Source organism: Urocitellus parryii, chromosome 7 (assembly GCF_045843805.1).
Source record: "Urocitellus parryii isolate mUroPar1 chromosome 7, mUroPar1.hap1, whole genome shotgun sequence".
NCBI classification, from domain to species: domain Eukaryota; kingdom Metazoa; phylum Chordata; class Mammalia; order Rodentia; family Sciuridae; genus Urocitellus; species Urocitellus parryii.
This window is the reverse complement of record NC_135537.1, coordinates 51688283-51709959: the sequence shown is the minus strand read 5'-3', so window position 1 is coordinate 51709959 and position 21677 is coordinate 51688283. Positions and strand designations below refer to the sequence as shown.

The 21677-nt window shown below is 37.4% G+C and overlaps 1 protein-coding gene across 1 annotated transcript in view; it reads right to left on the bottom strand.

Moving 5' to 3' along the window:
* The window catches only part of Pag1 (phosphoprotein membrane anchor with glycosphingolipid microdomains 1), a 128283-nt gene that overhangs the window by 37920 nt on the left and 68686 nt on the right, over positions 1-21677 (bottom strand). Inside the window, exon 3 of the mRNA XM_026384740.2 lies at positions 8162-8255. The gene's annotated coding sequence lies outside the window, so the exon portion shown is untranslated. The remainder of the gene's footprint in view (positions 1-8161; positions 8256-21677) is intronic.

Here is a 21677-nt window from a genome sequence, read left to right as displayed (position 1 = left end):
AGGCTCTGTCAACCTCACCAGGTGATGACATCTGGATTCTGTGCCAAGATACTCATGCACTCAGAGGTCATAAACATGTCCCTATTTCTATCATCTTTCTGCAATAGGTAAAGAATACATAGCATTCACCCTTCCTGAGTAGAATCAGGAGGCTCAACTGATAGTCTCTGAAAGCAAGCAATTAAATAATCTGGCTGAAAATCTGATTTTTAATATATAAGCATCAGTTAATAGCTTTCATGTATTGAACATGCACTCTTTGCCAGATACTTTTGAACTTGGCGCCTTGCCTAAAAAAATCAAGTTACATCTAACTTGCTCTTCACAGGATTGCTGTGGGCCATTGGTAGGAGCAGAAGATTGTATGGATGGCCATAAGCCTTCCCTTCCCTGTATCCTCACTTACTGCAATATGACTTTGTAGCTCCTTTAAGCAAGAAATGCTATCTGTTTTTCTACTGTTTTACTGGGCTCTCTCTGTGACTCACTTTGGACTATGGAAGACAGTGGAAGCAACAGTGCATCAATTCTGAACTACCCATAAGCTTTGCAGGCTTCCACTCTGATTCTTGGAACTTTGCTGATCTCCTGTGTGAATAAGCCCAGTCTGGCACATTGGATGATGAGACAGGCAACCCAGTTGTCCTCACTATCTCCTAACAGTCAAGCAGTCCCCAGAGGCAGAGACACCAAGCAAACTGTAAACTGACCATAGACTCATCCATAAACCCAACTGAGAAAACCTGTCAGGAAACCACAGAATCAGGAGCTAAGCAAATAAAAGGTATTTAAGTTACAAAGTTGTGACGTGGCTTTTCATATAGCAAAGGCAACCGGCGCATAAGCATTGTTGGCCTCACTATACTAAACAGAAGCTCTGTAACTTGCCAAGCTCAACCAGCGGGTAGATGGTAAAGCTATCAGGTTATCACATCTGCTTTAAAGGCCCATTCTCTGAAGTCACGCCCCTGTTTTTATCTAAATAAGAAATTACATGTGGAGTGCCTTCTACCTATATTTGGTATTGGGTTAGACATTTCCTCCATTTAGGGAGCTAACAATCCCCATTTTGTATTTCACTAATGAAGCTGCAATTTAACGGCCTTACTCATTCTATTGCTTCTACCTGAAATGTATTTTCCACTTTTTCATATCTTTGAAATCTGCTCCAATGTAACCAGCTTGCAGGAATCTTCCATAAATGTCCCAAGATAAAATTAAATTTTTCCACCTTGTGATTGATTGCAAAAATAACCACAATTGCTCAGTCCTTTCTTTCTTCTTACAAAGTGACTTTTTCAGTACTTTCTATCAAAAGATGAGATCTATTTCCCCACCCCCCGGAATTCAGACTGGCCTTGTGATTTGCATTGGCCAAGAAACGTGGCAGAGGTGACAATGTGCTGTTCTGAGTCGAGGCCTAAGGTATGTTGGATACTGCCATTCATTTTTCAGAATCCTAACTCCTCCTCTCTAACAAGCCTGAGCTGGCCCTGCTGTGAGATGAGACCACAAGGACCAGAGCTTGGGCCACCAGTGTGTCTCAGCTAAAGGCCTCAGACACGTGAGGATCCCAGCCAAGATCAGCAAAGCCAAACCACCCTGAGCAGAGTTGCTCACAAGGGAGACCAGCTGAGCCCAGCCTGAACTGCCCCATCACAGAGTTAAATGGTCATTGAAAGCGACTACCTGTGCTGAAGCAACAGATAGGGGGTATCTATTGTACTTTTTGTGTAAGAGATTCTTTGTGCTTTTATGGCATTTTCGAACTTATTTTTTGAATATCCCCTGTATTCAATAAATGTCAGCGAATGAATGAGTGGATGGGTGACTAAATATTCAATTACACGGAGGTAAGCTTTTTTTCTAACGAAACAGAACTCTGACTCTTTATTTTTATTTTGGAATGAATAACTACTATCTTTTCGGGCTGTGAATTAGAGCAATGTTTAGCATGGGGCCCAACACTTAGCAGGTGTGCTCAATAGATGTTCACTCCCATTGATCCTGTACGTGAAATAAGATGCCCAACAAAGAAAAAGCCAAAGCAAACATCATGCATTGAGACATGCGGTGCATTTTTCCTAAATGCTTTTGAAATCAGGACAAACTTTCCTGGTTATTGCTGGATGGAGATTTAGGGCAAGTGACATGCTGCTTTGTTTTCTCAGATATTGGTAAGCTTCTTTCTCTCTGAAAATATATTCCTTTAAATGGCTTCATGGCCCCTTAGGCCACCTAAGCACAAAAAGTAGGAAAGTTCCAATAGGAAAAGGCTGTCTCCAGGGGTTTTCCTGCTTGCTCTAGGCTAGGAGTTTTCTTAGTTTGGGATGCACATTGGGAGCACCTAGGACACTTTAAAAAAACACTTCGGGTGGTGAATGCCTGTAATCCTAGCTACTTAGGAGGCTGAGGCAGGAGGATTGTGAATTTGAGGCCAGCCTCAGCAACTTGGCAGGACCCTGTGTCTCTTTCTCCCCCACTTCCTCCCTCTCCCTGCCCTCATGAAGCCACAAAAGATAATAAAATTAATAAGAAAGAAACAACAAAAAAGACCTCCAGAGATTGATTTAATTAGTCTGAGGGTACAGCTTGCACATGGGGACTTACAAAAGCCCCTTGGGTAATTTTACTGAATAGTCAAAGTTGAGAAATGCTATTCAACCTTTCCCCAGAGTATCACACCAGTAAAATGGTTACGATTGAATTTAACTTTAAAGGCAGTCCTAAATAAACCTTCTTTTTTATATGTCTCTAATCAAAACCCAGTGCTGAAACACTATAGCTGGAGAATAATTTCATATAATAGACAATGACTGTCTCAAAAGGAATTAAGAAATAATTATCAGATGAGCAACTTCCTGATGATTAATTCAACAAACATAATATGAACACTTGGCAGGGTATTAAATGTCTTAAAAGCCTTAAACATAATTAGGTATTCAAAATTTTACTGGCCTAAATTAAATAACACATAGCACTACAGGTTATATTAAATAATACATTGAAGCTAAACTGCATTTAAGTGTACAATCTTAAAATATATTCAGAGAAAGATTTAAGAGAAACCTTTATCACATTATCACATGAATAAAACTACTTTGTTATAAGTCAAGGTACAATATTTTTAAGTGATTTTGGGTTCAAATTTAGGAAGGACATTTTAAAAAAAAAACAGATCTCATCTTCCTAGCACACAAATGACATGGCAACAGCGTTATTTTCAGCAATTGATTATTTTTGATACTGTTCAAGTGTTGAAAAATGACAAATAATTTTGTTATAAACTATGTTATGGCATGCAAATTGCTTTAATGCCAAAATTTCATTCTTAATAAATTCAGTAACTGTAATCATTAATGGATGTCCAACTCATATTCAGCATGAGAATTTTCCAAGTCAAAGGCTTTCTAGGAGAAAAATCTGGTTTGACCTTCTGACTTCCAAGGAAGGGAAACAAGACTCAGAGAGGTCAGGCAATGTCCCCAACAGTGCCTGAGTGGCTGGGAATCCAGCCCCAATTGGCTGAGGCTTCCTTCTCTTTGTCTCTATAGGAACATCTGTAAGATAATGTCAAAGTGTAACCCAGTCTTACAAAAATGGGTGGTAGAGTTGGATTTGGTCCCCAGATTTTGCCAAGTACTTAGATTTTGCCAACCTCTGCTATTTGTAGTTATGTTCATTATAGGATTTTGGCACTGGGAGAAATTATCACTTTCTACCCCAAATCTTTATTATAAAACAGTCTGAATTCAACTATCATCATTTAATACATAGGTATAAATACATTTGCTGTATTTTTCTATTTCTATTACATTAGCATGTTATAACTAAAGAACCAATATTTGCACATTATTATTACGTACAGTTCATACTTAGTTCAGATTTCTTAGTTTTTATCTACTGTCCTTCTTTTGTTCCAGTAAGGTACAATAGGATGCCATATTAATTTAGTTTTCCCTATTTTGCATTATTGAGAGGGAGGGAAAAAGAGAGAAACAGACAGATACCGGCATGCACATACACACATACAGAAACAGAGAAAAAGAAACACGGATATCTCTCTTCCACTTTGAAGACAATTAAGGCCAAAATCCTACAAATTACTGTTCTCATGTTCTCTAATATAAAAGAAAAGGGCATATGTTAATGAAGTAATCCAGAGTTTTAATAATGAGAAATACATTGGGATAAGAAAAAGGTCAGGTTAAAAAGAATGTGACATTTGGAAAGATGTGGCAATGTGGTCCCTGATTTTAACATGGAATAATGAAATCTACAAAGCAAGAAATGGGGCAGAGTAGCATGAGAACTTAAAGTAGTAACAGGCAGTTCACATAAAACCATAGTTATATGGTGCAATTTGCCATCATTTACTTTAGGGAAGTTTGCATTTTTAAAACCCATAGAGATTCAGAGATAGTTTCCTTGCCAATATTTATGTAAAACATTTTCCAAACAAGACTGATTTATCTTACTCTGAAATGAATTGTTAGATCACAACAGAGAATGTTAAAGTGTTTGCATCCCTTATAGAAATGCCAAACATTTTACTCTGCCTGATGCTGTACTATAAATAGGGAGATTCATTCAAACGCTAAAAATGTTCAAGTTGCCAAACAGTTCTTTAGCATCTACTTCCCAGTACAAATGACTTGTTCTTCCAAAGTTTGAAACTGAAAGCTAGTTGCAATTTAGAGAAATGCTGTGGCTTACTTCAACTGATGGAGTGTGAAAGACACTTCGTTTATGTGTATTTCTTTTTGTTCAGATCATGTTCACTGAATTGCTTCTTTAGGCATTTACTAAAGCTTTGTTCAATAGGAGCTATTCAGATGAGAGTTAGGCCTTTAGCTAAACACAACTGGATCAGCTAAGGAACATGAGTATTGTTGGAAAATAATGATGCAGATTGAAATTAGTTCGAATTTTGCTAGCTCTGCTTGGATGTAATACTAGATATAAAATTTATTTATTTATTTTACATCTGGTTAAAAAAAAAAAAGAGGAATAGTAAAATCAGAATGAAACCTAACAAACTCACCCAACAAGATGATACAAATAAGACCCTGATATCCACGAGGAGATTAAAATAAAACTCGAAGAAATTTTAATGGATTAAGAAAAATAGGACATCTTAGGAAGAAATCACCTTTTGTGGTCAAAAGAACAGTAAATGGAGGAAGTGTCATTGATTTATGATTGGTATTTGAAAACAAGTATAGATCTCTCTATGTATTTTATAGAGAGAATATAAATAGTACAGAGATTTGTCTAAGATATTTAAAGCCAACATCACTTGAAGAAGTGGTGACTGGGACAGGAAACTACAGGAGGTGACAGAGTGAGGCAGGGCAAGGATGGCTCTGTGACATTTTCTTCCAATCAACTGACTATCCCAGGGGTCTTCGGTCTTCCTTCCACAACTGAACAGACCTCCCACTACCCAACTGTAGTCATGTATTCAAAAATGGCGAGATTTGCCCTTAAATGGAATCCAAATAATTATCACAACATTTTTTTCTTAGCGTTATTAAATGTGTTTTAATACTACATATGTTGATTTGCTAGATATTTTTTAATACTAGATATACTTTGATGTGCTTAGTTAGTATTTTGCAAGCCTCTGCAAAATAATAAAATATCTACTATTTTATAGTAAATTAGAATAATAGATGTATAATTTTATAATAATTTATAATATAATAATCATAATTATAATATTTTTATAATAATTTTATAGATGTAAGATTTTATAATATATAAGAAGTAACTTAAGTAAAATTATTTGATGTTAGGTAAATTACTATTAATTTTATTACCAAGTTAATTGAAATACAAACTTTATTATATTTTGAGGTTTCCCAACTCAAAGCTACTTATTTACTTTAAATTCATTTTTAAATGAAACATATGACTTGCAGACAATTTTTGAAATTGTGGCATTTTATTTTTGATTTGGGGAATAATTATGCAAGTTTAAAGCTGTATTTAATATGTCACAATATCAAAATAGATGTTATTTTTTATTAACTATTGTTTTGATACTTTGCATTTTGGACAAAGATAATCACCCCATAATAACTTTTGCATTTTATTATAAAAATGAGACAAGATGAAAAGTTCTAGGCTGCGGTTTTAGTGAAGCATTTCTCTGCAATTGATACAAACTGTGACTATGTTATCAGCTTGCCAGGGAGAGCCTAAGACAGATATGGAGACACATAGGTGGGCGCGCGCAAGCGCACACACAACACACACAACACACACACACACACACACACACACACAGTCCTCAGACACCTGGGGCTATGAGGCACCAGTACATTGTAAAGTTCCTGTACTCAGGGATTAATGCAGACACAGAACTTTAAGAAACAGAAACACCAGGCTCCATCATGTTTCTGTTTCTGCCCAGTTCCCACTCCAGGATTTGCATAGTGCTTTAAACCTCTGCTTTTGCAGTTTTGCCTTTATAGTTCTGGACGTCATGGGTGTGGCTCCCTCTCTCACCATTCCTAGCAATGCACCTCTAACGGCATGCTACATCTTTAAATGTTATTTTTCTTTTAAGGAGCACACACATGCTCCTATGAATCACCAGATAATGGGTATGAGTTAACAGTCATTGATACCAACATGGATGTTAATGCACAAAGAGCAATGTGAAAGCAGTCTGGTGTGTTCACAGTATTTCTAAACTTGCATGATTTTAATTCTTGTTAGTACAGTATTTAGATAGGCATACCACTCTCTTAAAGACCTTTCTCCTATAATACATGCATAATGCAATGTGAAGAAAGGAATTGCTGAAAGGAAAACTATTTCTCCAAATTATGACTTGCATCTCAGTAATGAGAAGCTATTAAAATATACTTTAAAAAAAATCCCTAAGCTGATCTATTCCTTAGCATTTTAAGATTTCCCACTGCTTTTCTATTTTCCCATTCTGTATGCACAGCACAGATTCCTGCCAGGCCTATTACAGTGAGCAAACAATGTCCTCTCTGTCAGAACAGAGAATGAATAGTGTCACAAAATTCTCCTCTAATGTACAGCCTACGTTCCCCTACCCATGCTTTTCAAAAGAGAATAACCGGGATGAGGGCTGAGGAGGAAAGCCGGACTCTCCCCTTGCCATCTGAAATTGCCTTCTAGAACACTAAGGAATAAAGCATGTCAACCATATATTAACTTCTAAACAGAGAGTTGACAAGCACATTTTCTTTTAAATTGGATCATGTATTTTTGCATTTCTGTGTATATGGGTATGCAAACATCTTTATCAGGAAAGGAGGAGACATTTTATCAGATAGTTTTAGGGCTTAGCACAAACAGCTTTTCGCCACAAACTGAGCAACAACAGGGGAAACTTCATAGAAACAACACAGCAATTTGTGTTAAAATATTGGCAGCTAATTCATGAATGCTGAAGCTATGAATTCAGCTGCTTTTGTTCAAGCCTTGATTCCTGCTCAGCTCATGATTCGTAAAGAACTTGCAGCGAGTCCTCTGAAACACAATACGATGCTGACAGATTCCTCTTTGGTATCAGTATCTGTCCATCTGTCTGTCTGTCTGTCTCTCTCACACACTCTCCCTTCCCACAAGAGACGTTAAGGGTATGATCTTCTAAAAACAAGAAATTCATGAAGTATTTCTTGTGAACCAATGAAATGGCATTTTCATAGAAAAACATGGGTTTCCTTAAACTCTACCTTATTTGTAAGTTTCGGTTGGTGTAAAATACGATGATTCAGGGTTTTCTGCCTTGTGTCATAAATACAGGATTTATTTTATTTAACCCTCAGGGAAATTATTTCATAAAGGTAGAAATGCTATTTTTATTTAAAAAAAATCAAACCCCACTGCTTTTGTTTTTGTGAATATCTGCAACAGAAAAAAGTCCAGCTTCCCCTTCCCTCACATTCCCACACATTTGCAGTGCAGCCCAATAAGCTTCCAGATTCTGATGGCATTCTCCTGGTAACACATTTAGCAGAGGCTGCAGGACACCCCAACAGCTCTGCTTTCTTCTCTCTCTCTCCTCTCACACCACCCTAGGTCTGTATTAGACTAAACAATTAAACCTTTGTGCTGTACGACTACAATCAGAAAATTCTAATGCTGTGTCCCTTATTGGTACAATGGTAATATTTACCTTGGAGCAATGTTTGTCCAAAAGAGTATTCCAAATTCTGGCAACACCTCCTTTTGAAGCCTTGTTATGGCGAGACTCTCTCTTCTTTCTTGGACTAAAACCAAAAAGAAAGTTAGAAAAAAAAAAGGAAAATGGACACAGGCTGTGAAAGATCCTTGCCTTGCTCACTCTAAAAATGTTGGCATATTTATGCCAAATATTGAGCTTTATATTCCTTCCTAACCAAAGCAAACACAATGTTTTAACTTCTCAACAGTCACAACTACAAATAGCAGTGAATGCATATAATACTTTCTCTATCACAACGGCCAAGTCAGTGTTTGATCAAATACAAATTATCTTACTTGCTCTTTCCATATTTTTCCAAGTTTATGACAAATAAATCTGTGTTTCTGTAGTAATATTAACACTGGAATAACTTATCTGAATTTGAGCTAAAAACAAGCGATTTCTTTGAAAAGAGCCATTTATGAAAGCTATCTATGGCAAGATAAGCTGTGATTCAGTTCTGGAAAGTTTTTAATTGAGGGAGACTAGCAGGACCTGATGATAATTGGTAGATCTAATCCCAGGTCATTCCTTCATTCTGCCCTAGAAATGGGGAAGACACAGAAATGGAGGAGACTGTCTTCCTCTGATTTTTCTGCTGCCAATCCTGTCTGTGGTTCTGCTCAACTGCTGCCCAACTCTTCCTCCATCCCTGATTCCCTCTCTGGTTCTCTTTCCATAAAGCATCTTGTGCACTGAACATTTTTGTAAAGACACCACCTCAGAAGCCAATGAGAGGGAGGAGGGGTTGGGGAGGATGGAATGAATGAAGGAATAAATGTGTTCACACTCTAAGGAGAATATCCTGGCTGAGGACTAGATCCAGACCCTCTCCATGACATTAGCAGACTGAGGCACAACTCCTGATTTTCAATATAAAACACTGGGTAGAACATGAAGCTTTCAGATTTGCATCTACTGCTATATTATCACCTCAGACTGAATGCCACTTTCTTCCAGAGTCAGGAGATTATTTATATTATCTGAAGGTACATCTCTTGTTCCCCTGCCAGTTATCAAGAGGGAAACACTGCCTTGTTTGCCGTTGCGTTCAGCTACATTATTATTTTCTTATTTTTCAAAATAAATCTAAAAAGATCAGAACAACACACACAATCATGAGCTGTCTGCCTCCAACCCGACTGCAGGTCTTTCTACTGTCAATCACGCAAGGTAGGAGGACAGGGCTTCACTGGGAGAGGTACTTGACAGATCAGTGCACTCTGAAGCCATTGTTCTGTGTTTTCATTAGATTTCAAATCAAACCTCCTTCCAAACCCCCACCACTCAGGCTTATTGAGATGTGGATTCCAACTGTATGCCTCTCCAGTTTTCTATGATAATGGTCAATCCCAGAGAAGTCTCTTGAATTAGTTAGCTGGGTAGTTTAAGTATCCAAATTAAATGATTGCAATAAAAATAAATATTTTTTCTTAAAAATGACAGATTATATTAATATATATTAGAAATAACATATATTCATTATTTCAGTAGAGTTTTTCTATTACTCAATGTGAATAAAGAGCCAGATTTGAAAAACACAACTTGACAGTTAATTTAATGATATAAAGGTGGAATGTAATTTGGCATTTTCAAAACAGACGTTTCGTGAATTAAAAATGTTCCAAGGAATCGAGGTAACCAGGACAGTTATGGTACGATCATAAAGACAGACATACAGACCAATGGGACAGAGTTCAGCCTCCACAGAAATAATCCCACATATTCACAGTCCTTTAATTACATGGTGAGTTGATTTTTTTTCTTTTTTTTTTTTTTGGACAAAGGTCCTAAGACTGCTCAATGGGGAAAGAACTATCACTTCAACATATGCTTCTGGGCAATTGAATAGCCATATGCAAAAGAATAAAGTGGGATCCTTAACTCAGACCATATAAAAAAGTTCACATAAAATGGAGAAAATACCTAAACGTGAGAATTAAAACTACAAAACTCTTACAAGGAAACATAGAGGTAAATCTTCATGAGTTTAAATTTTGGCAGTGGAGCTTTAGATGTACCCCAAGGTACAAGCAATAAAAAAAGAGAGCTAAATTGGACTTCATCTAAATAAAAATAATTGTGCTTTTAAAAGTACTATCTAGAGAGTGAAAGACACACAAAGAATAAGAGAAAATATGTCCAAATCACCTGATATGGCACTTGGTTAATATATCTAGAATACATAAACATTCTTATAACTCAATTAAAAAAACTAAAGAAAATGGGAAAATGGTAAAATGGAAAATGGGCCAATAGATACTTCTCCAAAAAGGATATATAAATGACCAATAAGCACATGCAAAGAGCTGGGTGTGGTAGTGCATGTCTGTATCCCAGCGACTTGGGTGGCAGAAGCAGGAGGAGCACAAGTCCAAGGGGCAGCAATATAGCAAAAACCCTTGGCAACTTGAAATAAAAGCACAATAAAAAGTAAAAAGGACTGAGGATGTAGCTCTGTGATAGAGCACCCCTGGGTTCAATCCCCAGTGACAAGAAAGAGGGAGGGGCATGCAAAGATGCTCAACATCATCATCAAGTAAATGCAAATGAAAGCCACAGGAGAATGAGAAATTATACAAAAGGTATCAAAATGCATTCTACTGTTATGAATAACTAATTAGAACAAAAGTTTTAAAAGCCACGAGGAGATATCACTTCACATCTGCACTCACTGACAAGGTAAAATAAAAATACCTAAGATAATAATGAGGGTCAGGGAGGCTATGGAGAAATCAGACCCTAACAGCCTGTTGCTAAGAGGATAAGATGATGCAGCCACTTTGAAAATTACCTAGCAGTTCTTCATCACTGTTAAGCATGGAGTTATCATTTGACTCAATAGTTCCAGTCCTAGGTATACACCAAGAGAAACTATAAATTTACAAACACAAAATCTTGTACATTGATGTTCATAGCAGCATTATCTAGATTAGCAGAAAACAGAAAACAACCCAATGTGAATGGATAAACAAAATTTGTTGTAATCACACAAAAGAATCTCATTCAGCCATTAAGTGGAATGAAGCATGGACACATGGTATAGCATGGATGTATTGTGAACACAGAACACACAGCAAGGGAAAAAAAACTGTATATTATATGATCCTCTTTTATAAGAAATGTTCAAAATGGGCAAATACACAGAGATGAAAAGTGGACTAGTAGTTGCTTAAGGCTAGGGGCAATGGGGGGATAGAGAGATGATGACAGCCAAGGGGTGATGAAAATGTGCTAAAATTGATGATTGTACAACTTTATACTAAACCCTATTAAATTGCATACTTTAAATGGATGAATTGTAAAATATGTGAATTGTATCTCAATACAGCTCTTACCAAAAAAGAAAAAAAAATACAAGGGATGTGGACTTTATAAGATCAGTCATTTTCCAGATCAATCTTAGAGAAATGTGGCAAACCCAAGTTTAATTCTAGCTGGACTGCTGGAGTTGTGGCACTGAAGCAGATCACCTATCTCCACTGAAAACTCTCATGTTCTGGCTGAGACCATCTGAATATAATTCTGCATGGACCAAATGTTCCTTCAGGTTCCCTGTAACCTGCCTGACTACCTCTACATGTGGATAGTAGTTCATCACTGCAAATGATTACTAATTCAATCAAGCATAAACCCATGCATTCAATATTAATTTTTCTATTGTGTGGAATTTTACAAATCCTGGAACCAGATATCTACTCAAATATGACTGATCCCCCCACCTACATATACTCAGTCAGAGGAACATCAAGTTCGACATCTATCCCATTGACAGCTTTCGTGAGGGCTGTTAGCAGGTTTTCATCCTTGATGGTGACATTCATAATAAGAACAAAACAAGGGCGTTCTGGGAGTTCACGATATGGTTACCCAACTAACCTAAAGGCCTGTTCTGACTAAAGCCACACAGAGGAAATGAAATACAGTTTAATTTCTGGGCCACTGGGACCATGATGGATGAGATCTGCACCTGACAGATGGCCTAGTCTGAGCCTCGGCTGACATTGCTTCCATTCCCAGCTTAAATTTAACAGTGCTTCTCAGAGACAGGACTCTGGAGGATGGAGGCTGTCCTTAATTATAAAGGGAATCTGGCATAGACTGGCTTATGTTCTGTTTATTTCCATTGTAACATGAAAGATAGTGAGTACATGGATGACATTTGCATGTTGGAAACATTGTTGTGGGTGGTATGAGTGACCTAATCCTACTAGTCCCTTCTTTGTCTATAGGGACTTTGAGTAAGGGTGGCTTTATTATAGCAATATCCTTGAGTCTACTTTGATTTTTAAAAATTAATTCACTTAATCAGCAATTAAAGATATCTCCCAGGCACTGTGAATTATTCAGTGTTCAATATCCAGAAACATAGGAACAGAATGAGCTGATATACGGCACATCCAACTATGAAACTTGGGTGTCATTCCTGGGATACCAACCCCTGAATTTAGATGGCAAAATACCACCAGGAATGCAATGGTATTCATCTCTGTGGTCATGCTGAGACAATACCATTTCAGGTTGGAAGATTAAAATTCAACAAACAAATTCAGCCAGCATTGAGTAATACTCCACTGTGGGTGAGGCATAAAGTGTGATTAGTGACATGCTCCATGGGACTGTGGGGTCCATTTAACCACCATAAGTATTTCCAGCTTTGGCTAGAAAAAAAATTTAGATTTGAGGAGGGAAAGATAAGGCATGCAAGAGGAACAAATAGCAAGGAAAGAGAGAAGGCAGGAAGAGACAAACTGGGAGCGGATATTTTCATTTTCTGGTTTTCCTCTTCTAAATGATCCAGGTCAAAGACAGTTTTCCAGATGAACTAGTCTTCAGTGAAGAGTGGCACAGGACCCTGACTTTTGTTGGTTTATATAATATACTTTTTTCAGGAAGCAGAAGATCAGAGGAGTTTTTTATTTTTTTAACCATCTAAATAGTATTGTTGACATACATGATATATACTTGACTAATAAGAACACAATTGATTTAAGGGTATTAGTTTTATATCCTGCTACTTTCCTGAATTCATTTATGAGTTTTGGAAGTTTTCTGGTGGAGTTTTTTGGGTCTTGTAAATATAGGATCATGTCATCGGCAAATACAGATAGTTTGAGCTCTTCTTTTCATATTCATATCCCTTTAATTTCCTTCTTTTGTCTAATTGCTCTAACTAGAGTTTCAAGGACTACATTGAATAGAAGTGTGAAAGAGGGAAAGAGAAATTAGGAAACATATCCCATTGACAATAGCCTCAAAAAAGAAAAAAAAAACACTTTTGGGAATCAATCTAAAAAAAAATAGGCATAGGACCTCTACAATGAAAACTACAGAACACTAAAGAAATAAATTGAAGAAGACCTTAGAAGATGGGAAGATCTTCCATGTTCTTGGATAGGCAGAATTAATATTGCCAAAATAGATATACTACCAAAAGCACTCTACAGATTTAGTACAATTCCTATTAAAAATTCCAATGACATTCTTTATAAAGATAGGAAAAGCAGTCATGAAGTTCACTTGGAAAAATAAGAGGCCCAGAATAGCCAAAGCAATCCTTAGAAAGAAAAGTGAAGCAGGAGGCATCACAATACCTGACCTTAATTTATACTTCAGAGCTACAGAAACAAAAAATGGCACGGTATTGGCACCAAACCAGGCATGAAGACCAATGGACCAGTACAGAAGACACAGACGAACCAATATAAATACAGTCATCTCATATTGGACAAAAGTGACGAAAACATACATTTGAAAACAAACAGCCTCTTCAATAAATGATGTTGGGAAAACTGGAAATCAATATGTAGTAGAATGAAATTTAACTCCTCTCTCTCACCCTGTACACAAATCAACTCAAAGTGGATCAAAGGCCTAGGTATTAAACCAGAAACCCTGCACCTAATAGAAGAAAATATAGGCAGGCCCAACTTTCCAACATGTCAGTTTAGGAACCTGACTTCCTCAAAAAGACTTTTAAAGTGTAAGAAGTAAAATCAAGAATTAACAAATGGGATGCTATCAAACTAAAAAGCCTTTTCACATCAAAGGAAACGATCAAGAGTGTGAAGAGAGTGTCTATACAATGGGAGAAAATCTTTGCCAGCCCGCACCTCATATAAGGCATTAATTTCTATAATATACAAAGAACTCAAAAAGCTTAACACCAAAAAAAAAAAAAAACCCTCCAAATACCTGATCAACAAATGGGTAAAGAAATTAAACAGATACTTCTCAAAAGAAGAAATGTGAATGGTCAACAAATATATGAAAAAATTTTCAACATCTCTCGCAATTAGAGAAATGCAAATTAAAACTACACTTGAGATTTCACCTCACTCCAGTCAAAATAGCAATTATAAAGAATATAAGTAACAACAAATGTTGGCAAGGATGTGGGAAAAAGGTACACTCATACATTGATGGTGGGACTGGATTGGTATAACCACTCTGGAAAGCAGTGTGGAAATTCCTCAAAAAACTAGGAATGGAACCACGTTTGACTTCCTTGGTATATATCCAAAGGAGTTAAAAGTAGCATACTACAGTGATGCAGCCACAACAATGTTTATAGCAGCACAATTCACAATATCTAAGCTATGGAACCAAACTAGGTGCCCTTCAACAGATGAATGGATAAAGAAAATGTGTTTTATATACATAATGGAATTACTGAGTAACAAAGAAGAGTAACTTTACAACATTTGTTGGTAAATGGATGGATCTAGAGACTATTATGCTATGTGAAATAAGCCACCCCCCAAAAAACAAATGTTGAATGTTGATGGGGCAGAGAATAGAAGTTCAGTGGATTAGACAAAGGGGAACAAAGGGAAGGGGTGGGGGTGGGAATAGAAAAGACAGTGGAATGAATCGGACATAACTTTTTGAACACACCACAGTGAATCTCAACATCGTGTACATCCACAAGAGTGGAATCCTAATTAGAATTAAATATACTCCATGTTTGCATAAATATATCAAAATAGATTCTATAATGAGCAAATAAATATTAAAAAAACAAGATCTAATAATTTTTCAAATATGATGTTGCTAAACCACGTCTCTCCTTCTGTCCTTTTGCAATTTCCCCCCGGGAGAGGCCACTTGCAGGATCCCAATGGCAGTTCTGCTTCTGAGCTTTGGGTGACTGTGTTAAATGTCAAAATTTTCCCAAATTCTGCTTTGTCATTTATTATATTAGTCATCTCTTCCAGCTTAAGGTCATGCACTGATAGACTCTTACCGAAGTGAGGCCTAACGTTGATGGAGACGGGATTAGGAGAAAATATCAAAAATCTCCTTCCAGGAAAAGAACAATTTATTAAGCAGTTCCTTCTGGATATACCCACCAAACCAGCTACTAACCCAGTTAATTTTTCACACATCTAATTTGTCCAAATGATAAATGTCAGCAATTTGATATACTTTTGGTGAAAAAAAAAATCCTCAAACTAATGCATGCTATTTCTCATTAATCCATCTGAATTCTACGACGGCTTTGATAAATTAACAATAACATAGAAATCAACCTCAAACCATAGATATTTCCTTTCATTAAAATTTTAGTATTCAGTCCTTCACAGCAATCATGCAATAAAATGATGTTAAAAGTGCTCAATGTTATAGCAACCAAAGTGGTGGCTAAAAACAGTGTAGCGGGCTATGAGGTACTGTGCAATATTGGAAAAACATAACCAGCAGTGCCTTCTCCTTCATCCTGTGATTCTTGCTCTCCTTGGCCTGGCTAAGCTCCCTCCTCTTTCTGTCTGTTTCTCTTGCTGGTTCCCCCAGCTGTGCCTCTCATGCCCTGACTCAGCTGCTCTGGCTCACACTTTCAGCCTTCCTGGTATTTACTGTGCTAACAGTTCTAGTCTTCATGCCATCTGATGTCTCCTGCTTCATTTTTTTATACACCCGAACAGCTGAAATCCCTGATGGATACAAAGCAACAGTCCATTAAGAGGGGAGTGTGTTCTGGGTTTTATTTTCCTCATTGCAAACAGAAAAATGGAAGAAGCAAGGAAAGATAATTCACAGAGGTGCCAAAGAGAGAGGATGCCCTGGAGATAAAGATGAAGGTTTAAAAAGAAAAAAATCAGACTTTTTTTTTTTAACCATCAAAAAGATTATGACACTGGGAAAATAGTTCCTTCTGAAAATTCTTTCAAAGGTACAGTTTTATAAAATAATTTCCTTTCTAAGAGGAAGATATTTTTCCTGAATTCTACAGAGTTGATGATAAAAATCCTTAAACATGTATTCTTATGCTATCTACAGTCTGGGATCCAGGTAACACAGATACAATTATAATACATATACTGATTTATCAACAAATGATATTTTATTAGCAAAAACTTTCTACTTATAAGTGTGCTATCTGGAAACAGGCTTAAAATGAACCAAGGTAGCATGAGCCTTATCTGTCAGCATAAATCCTAAGCATGGCTTGGACATAAACTCCTTGCAGTTTCAATATTAGAAGGGAAATAATTAAAACGATGAAGTACTCAACAAGAAACAAGAATTTCTCTTATTGGCAAAGAACAACATATTTTGCAATATCTATATCTGATGTATTTAGGGGAAGTTCTGTAGCATGCTTCTCAGACATCTGAACATCAAGGTAGAATAAATGCTAACATTAAAAAGACCAGCTTCAGTATTTAAATGCTGCTTCATTACATAAAATGACTCCTCTAATTGCTAGTTTACAAATTGGTAGCAAAAGAAATATTTCAAAAATATTTCCTTTAGATGATGTAAATAAACATGAAACCAAGCACAAAGAGGACAGTCATTCATTCATTCATTCATTCATTTTCTTTAGCACCTGTCAATGTTAGTTTCTTGCTTATGAATAAAAAGAGTAAAAGGTACATACTGCTCCAGAACCTTCCACTGTCTCCACACCCCCACACACTGGGGCTTTCACCGCCAGCCATTTAGAGGGCTTTGAGCTTTTTGTCTTGTCTTTCTCTCAGGATGGGCACCTGGTTGAGCGAGCCACCTACCACACTGTCTGATCCACCACATGGCCTTCGATCAGCCTCCAGAACATCCTGATGAGAAACAGCTCCTCTAACTCCTGTTTCCTCTAGCCTTGGGATCACCAAAGATGGTGGAGGTAAAGGGCTGTGGGTGGCCAGGCCCTCCCAGCAAAGTTGTGTAAGTGGGTGTCTATGTGGGGAGAGACACATAAAGATGACTTCCCCTTCCTAAGAAGCAGAGGAAGGTGTGGGGGCAGGAAATGGAAGTTTGCCTGGGTATGCCTTTGAGGCCTCCCAATTCATGAGTATCTATTCACAGTTAGAAGTCTGAGCCACGGAGTCACTTTGGGCTGGAACGGGCCCTTCCCTTCCTGCTGTTCTAGAGAATCTGCAGAATGACAGTGCTGTTTGTGTGGACCTGAGGCCAGGGCTGCCTGGGGGTCACAAAAGGAGATGCCTCTGAGCTCTGTGGATATGCCTAGAAGCCCTGCGTGCTGTCAAAGACAGTTGTTTGTAAAGTGTCTGTGTTTCAGAGGGATGGGTGGACCTGTGTGAGGGTAGGGGGTGCTTAGATTGGCATTCTGTAAATGGGCCATGGGAGACAAAGTAACTTTATAGTTTCCTTTCCATATATGTTTATAAGACTATATCTCTGTCTCTCTGTATATATAAAGACTATATATGTACCTATATTCTATACACACACAGTTAAAAGGAAAATTCCTTAGACTAATTAAACTTACTTAAGCTTATTTGAGCAAAACAAAATAAAAGCAGATTCCCCATTTTGCGGTTTCCACAACCAGAGCAGGTTCTGAGAAACGCAAGTGGGGTACAAAAACAACTCAATTGGTTACAGCCTAGTCATTCATCCAGTCAATTGGTTATAACTTAACTAGTTAAATTGTCTATAGTCTAATTAGTCTGGCTACAGGTCCTGCAAACAGCCAAAGTTCAGTGACTGTGATTAATCTTGATCCTTGTTTGGTCTCTTGGGCTCAATGCAGATGCCCAGTCCAAAGCCAAGGCCTCCTACCAAATGTCAATTCACACTCACACATGGCCCTCTGTGTCCATGGATTCAGCCAACTGTGGATCAAGTATATTTGGAAAAAAAAAAAAAACCTGCAGCCATACTCAATATATACAGACTTTTTTCTTGTCATTATTCCCAAATAATACAGTTTAACAATTATTCACATTGTATTAAGTATTATAAGTAATCTAGAGAGGGTTTAAAGGATATAGGAGGATAAACCAGGTTATTTGCAAACACTGTGCCATTTTATGTAAGATTTGGTATCTGCAGGGAGGGGGCACATCCTAGAACCAACATCCCTGCTAATGTGTAATGAAAGAACAAACGTGTGAAAACACACACACACACACACACACACACACACACACACACACGTGAGCTCTTGGCTCTTAGACTTCCCATGCTGCCTGAAGACTCCACACCAGTGCGGTGTCATTTTCTCACGATCTGGGACTCCTTCTATACATTCCTGTATTATGTACATTTCAATCATTTATCTGATGGAAAATAACTACTAGATGTACTAAGTTGAACCTTAGGGAAATTCCGAGACACATGGTGAGATGTAATGCTCAGAATCACAGAGCAAGTCAAGGAGATGGATTGGAAAACAAGTAACTGAAGAACCAATGGACACTTAAGCACCCCCAACAAGAGTCTTATAAGAGTAAGTGCGTAATGAATGTTAGATAGATTATGAATTATAAGGTGGGGTGTCATTAGCAGAACTGAAGGTATTATGATCGCTCCGTCTCCACAGGATGGTCATACTCAGAATACTAGACTGTGTGAGAGCATGCAGGCCTGCATACTGTCCTTTATAGCCTGTTATGGGGATGAATTGTGTCCATCCAAATCTGTATGTTAAAGTACTAACCTCCGGTATCTCAGAATGTGACCTTATTTAGAAAGGGGTCATCAGAAATATAATTAAGATGAGATTATACTAGGGGAGGGTGGACCCGGATCCTATGTAATTGGGATCTTTATAAAGAAATTCAGAGTTGTGCACACAGGGAAAAGGGATTCTTCAATCCTTTGTGTCTTTCAAGGTCCCCACATCAATCCAGCTGTTGTACTGAAATTATTTCTCAATTACATCAATTCAAAGGGTTATTGGAATCACAGGCAGATTCACATAATTCACTAAACAAAGAGGGGATTTATATTTTTTAAATATTGTTTTCAGCAATAACTTGAGGGACTAATTATGAAGACAACATGCCACAGAATTCATGAGAAAACTCAATAATTTTTACTTGTGAGAAAAGTTTCAAAAGGATTCCGTAAGAATTTGAATTGACCAAAATTCCTGGGGAACTGTTTTCCTTTATCTGGACACATGACATTTCCTACTCTCTCTTTCTCTATATGTTAGATCACTTATTTTGATTCCTCCTCTTCACTAATCCACTCTGCCTTGTCTTTGAAAAGTCATTCCAAATTCATGCTTCTAAGACTGTCCTGGTTGCCCTCTATTTTCTCAGACCTTTGTGTAAAATAATGCTTCTGTTAGACTGCTTAGCAGTTGTACCTATTTCAGAGTTAGAGTAATATAGTTTTAGAGTTAAAAGCAAATTCTACAATATTTCAGCTCAACTCCTAATATCAGGGACAAAGAAACGGAGGCCCAGTTGTGCTCACACAGCTGCTTGGGTACTTGTTCTCTCCTTTCAGAGGAGTACTTAGACCCAAAGATTCTCCTGCAATACTCTACTCAGGTCAGGCAAGCCAGAACACTTATGTAAATATAGATTATTTGATTTGGCTAGGTTTCGGTAAGAGGAGACTAGCAACTAATAGTTTATGACTGTTTAGTACATTTTTTAAAAAACAAGTCTCTTCAATTTGCTGACCATCTAGAATATGTTTCTTTCAATATATCTGTAGAAATAGTTAGCATTATATGTAACCCAATTTATTTTTAGTTGTTTTGATGTCCAGACTAATGATATTTTAAGTGAGTCATGACATCTGCACTGCGCTACTCTAACACTTTGCTGTCTAATGAAAGAAGGAACATGAGCCCGTCTAGTTGGTCATGGAAGGTGAGGGTGCAGGGATGAAAGGGAAGAACTAAAGAGGAGAGAAAAGGAGAAAGAAAAAACTGGTTATAAAGATTTTGAACTCTTGGATCAAGACCTGTATTTTTTTTGTTATTGGTAAAAATCACCAGACAACAAATCTTCCAAAGGGTGACAAGATTGCATCTTAGCATGTAAAACTAAAACAGCAGGAGAAAATGGGTGCAAACAACAAGATTAGAAAGAAGAAACACAATTATATTCTGAATCTAAGTGGGGGAGTGAGAAGCAGGACATAGGGTTGTGACTTCCTCACTGCAGAATTACATGTTTTTTTATGTTTGATTTGCCATCAACAGGTGTTGCCATGGTAACTAGCCTGTAGTGAAGAAGTAGTCGAGGTAAGAAAAACTGTTTCAAATCATCACTGAAGGGAAAAAAAAAAAAGTTATGTAGCAAGACTAACCTCAGACTTAAGAGAATGAGCCCCAGAGACCTGATCTGCCATTTTATCCAGCCTTTATATGATCTGAAAGAAATACTGCAAGGTGAGAGGCCACTGCCCAGGAGCAGGGTCCTTAGAGGAGCCAGAACCATCCGTGAGGGGATGCTATAGCCCTTGATTTATCTTAGGTGCTGTTTATATCCCCATTTTCATCAATACATTTTAGCTATTTGATAACTTTGGGATATAAGGAGGCAGTTGTATACTATTATGTCTGGAAACTTCTAGAAAATGAATATATCACTGTAGGATCCTACACTGTAGAACTGTACTTCCACAATTTCTCCGCTTTCTTCCTTCAGATGGAGAAGTTAAGGACTGCATGCAATGAATTAGTGGAATAATCAGTTATCTATTTCTTCTTATGAACAAGTATTGCCAATAGTTCTAAACCAGATACCAGTAAATACCCCAAAGCCTGGTGACGATCAAAACATCATTTTTTTGGTCCTTCCTGTCTTGCTTAAGCTCACGATAGTACCCATAGATTTGGCAGCATGAATGAGGAAGTAATTATCACTATTTCTGAAATTAAATTATAACAGTTAGTAAGCTATGGTTGGTAGCCTGCCAAAAAGGAACACTGTATCCCCATGACTTATCAAGCTTGTTGTTAAAATGACCAATCCACTTTATAAGAACATGGATTAATATTCTTTGATAACTTCTAAGATTCTTCAAAGGTAAGAAAACTAACAGAAGACTTGAGGGGATAAAAATTGGAAAGTTTAGGCTGAGAGACAAACCCATGGGATGCCAAGTACATTTTGCTAAGGCCAGGTAGGCATGAGAGTGTCACAGAAAAAAGAAAGCTGAGGTGTCACTGGACACAGCTCTGAGACCTGACTCTACTTTCTAACCCATTTCTGGGACTCAGTTTCCCCTTCCACAGAGAGATGGAAGCATTACC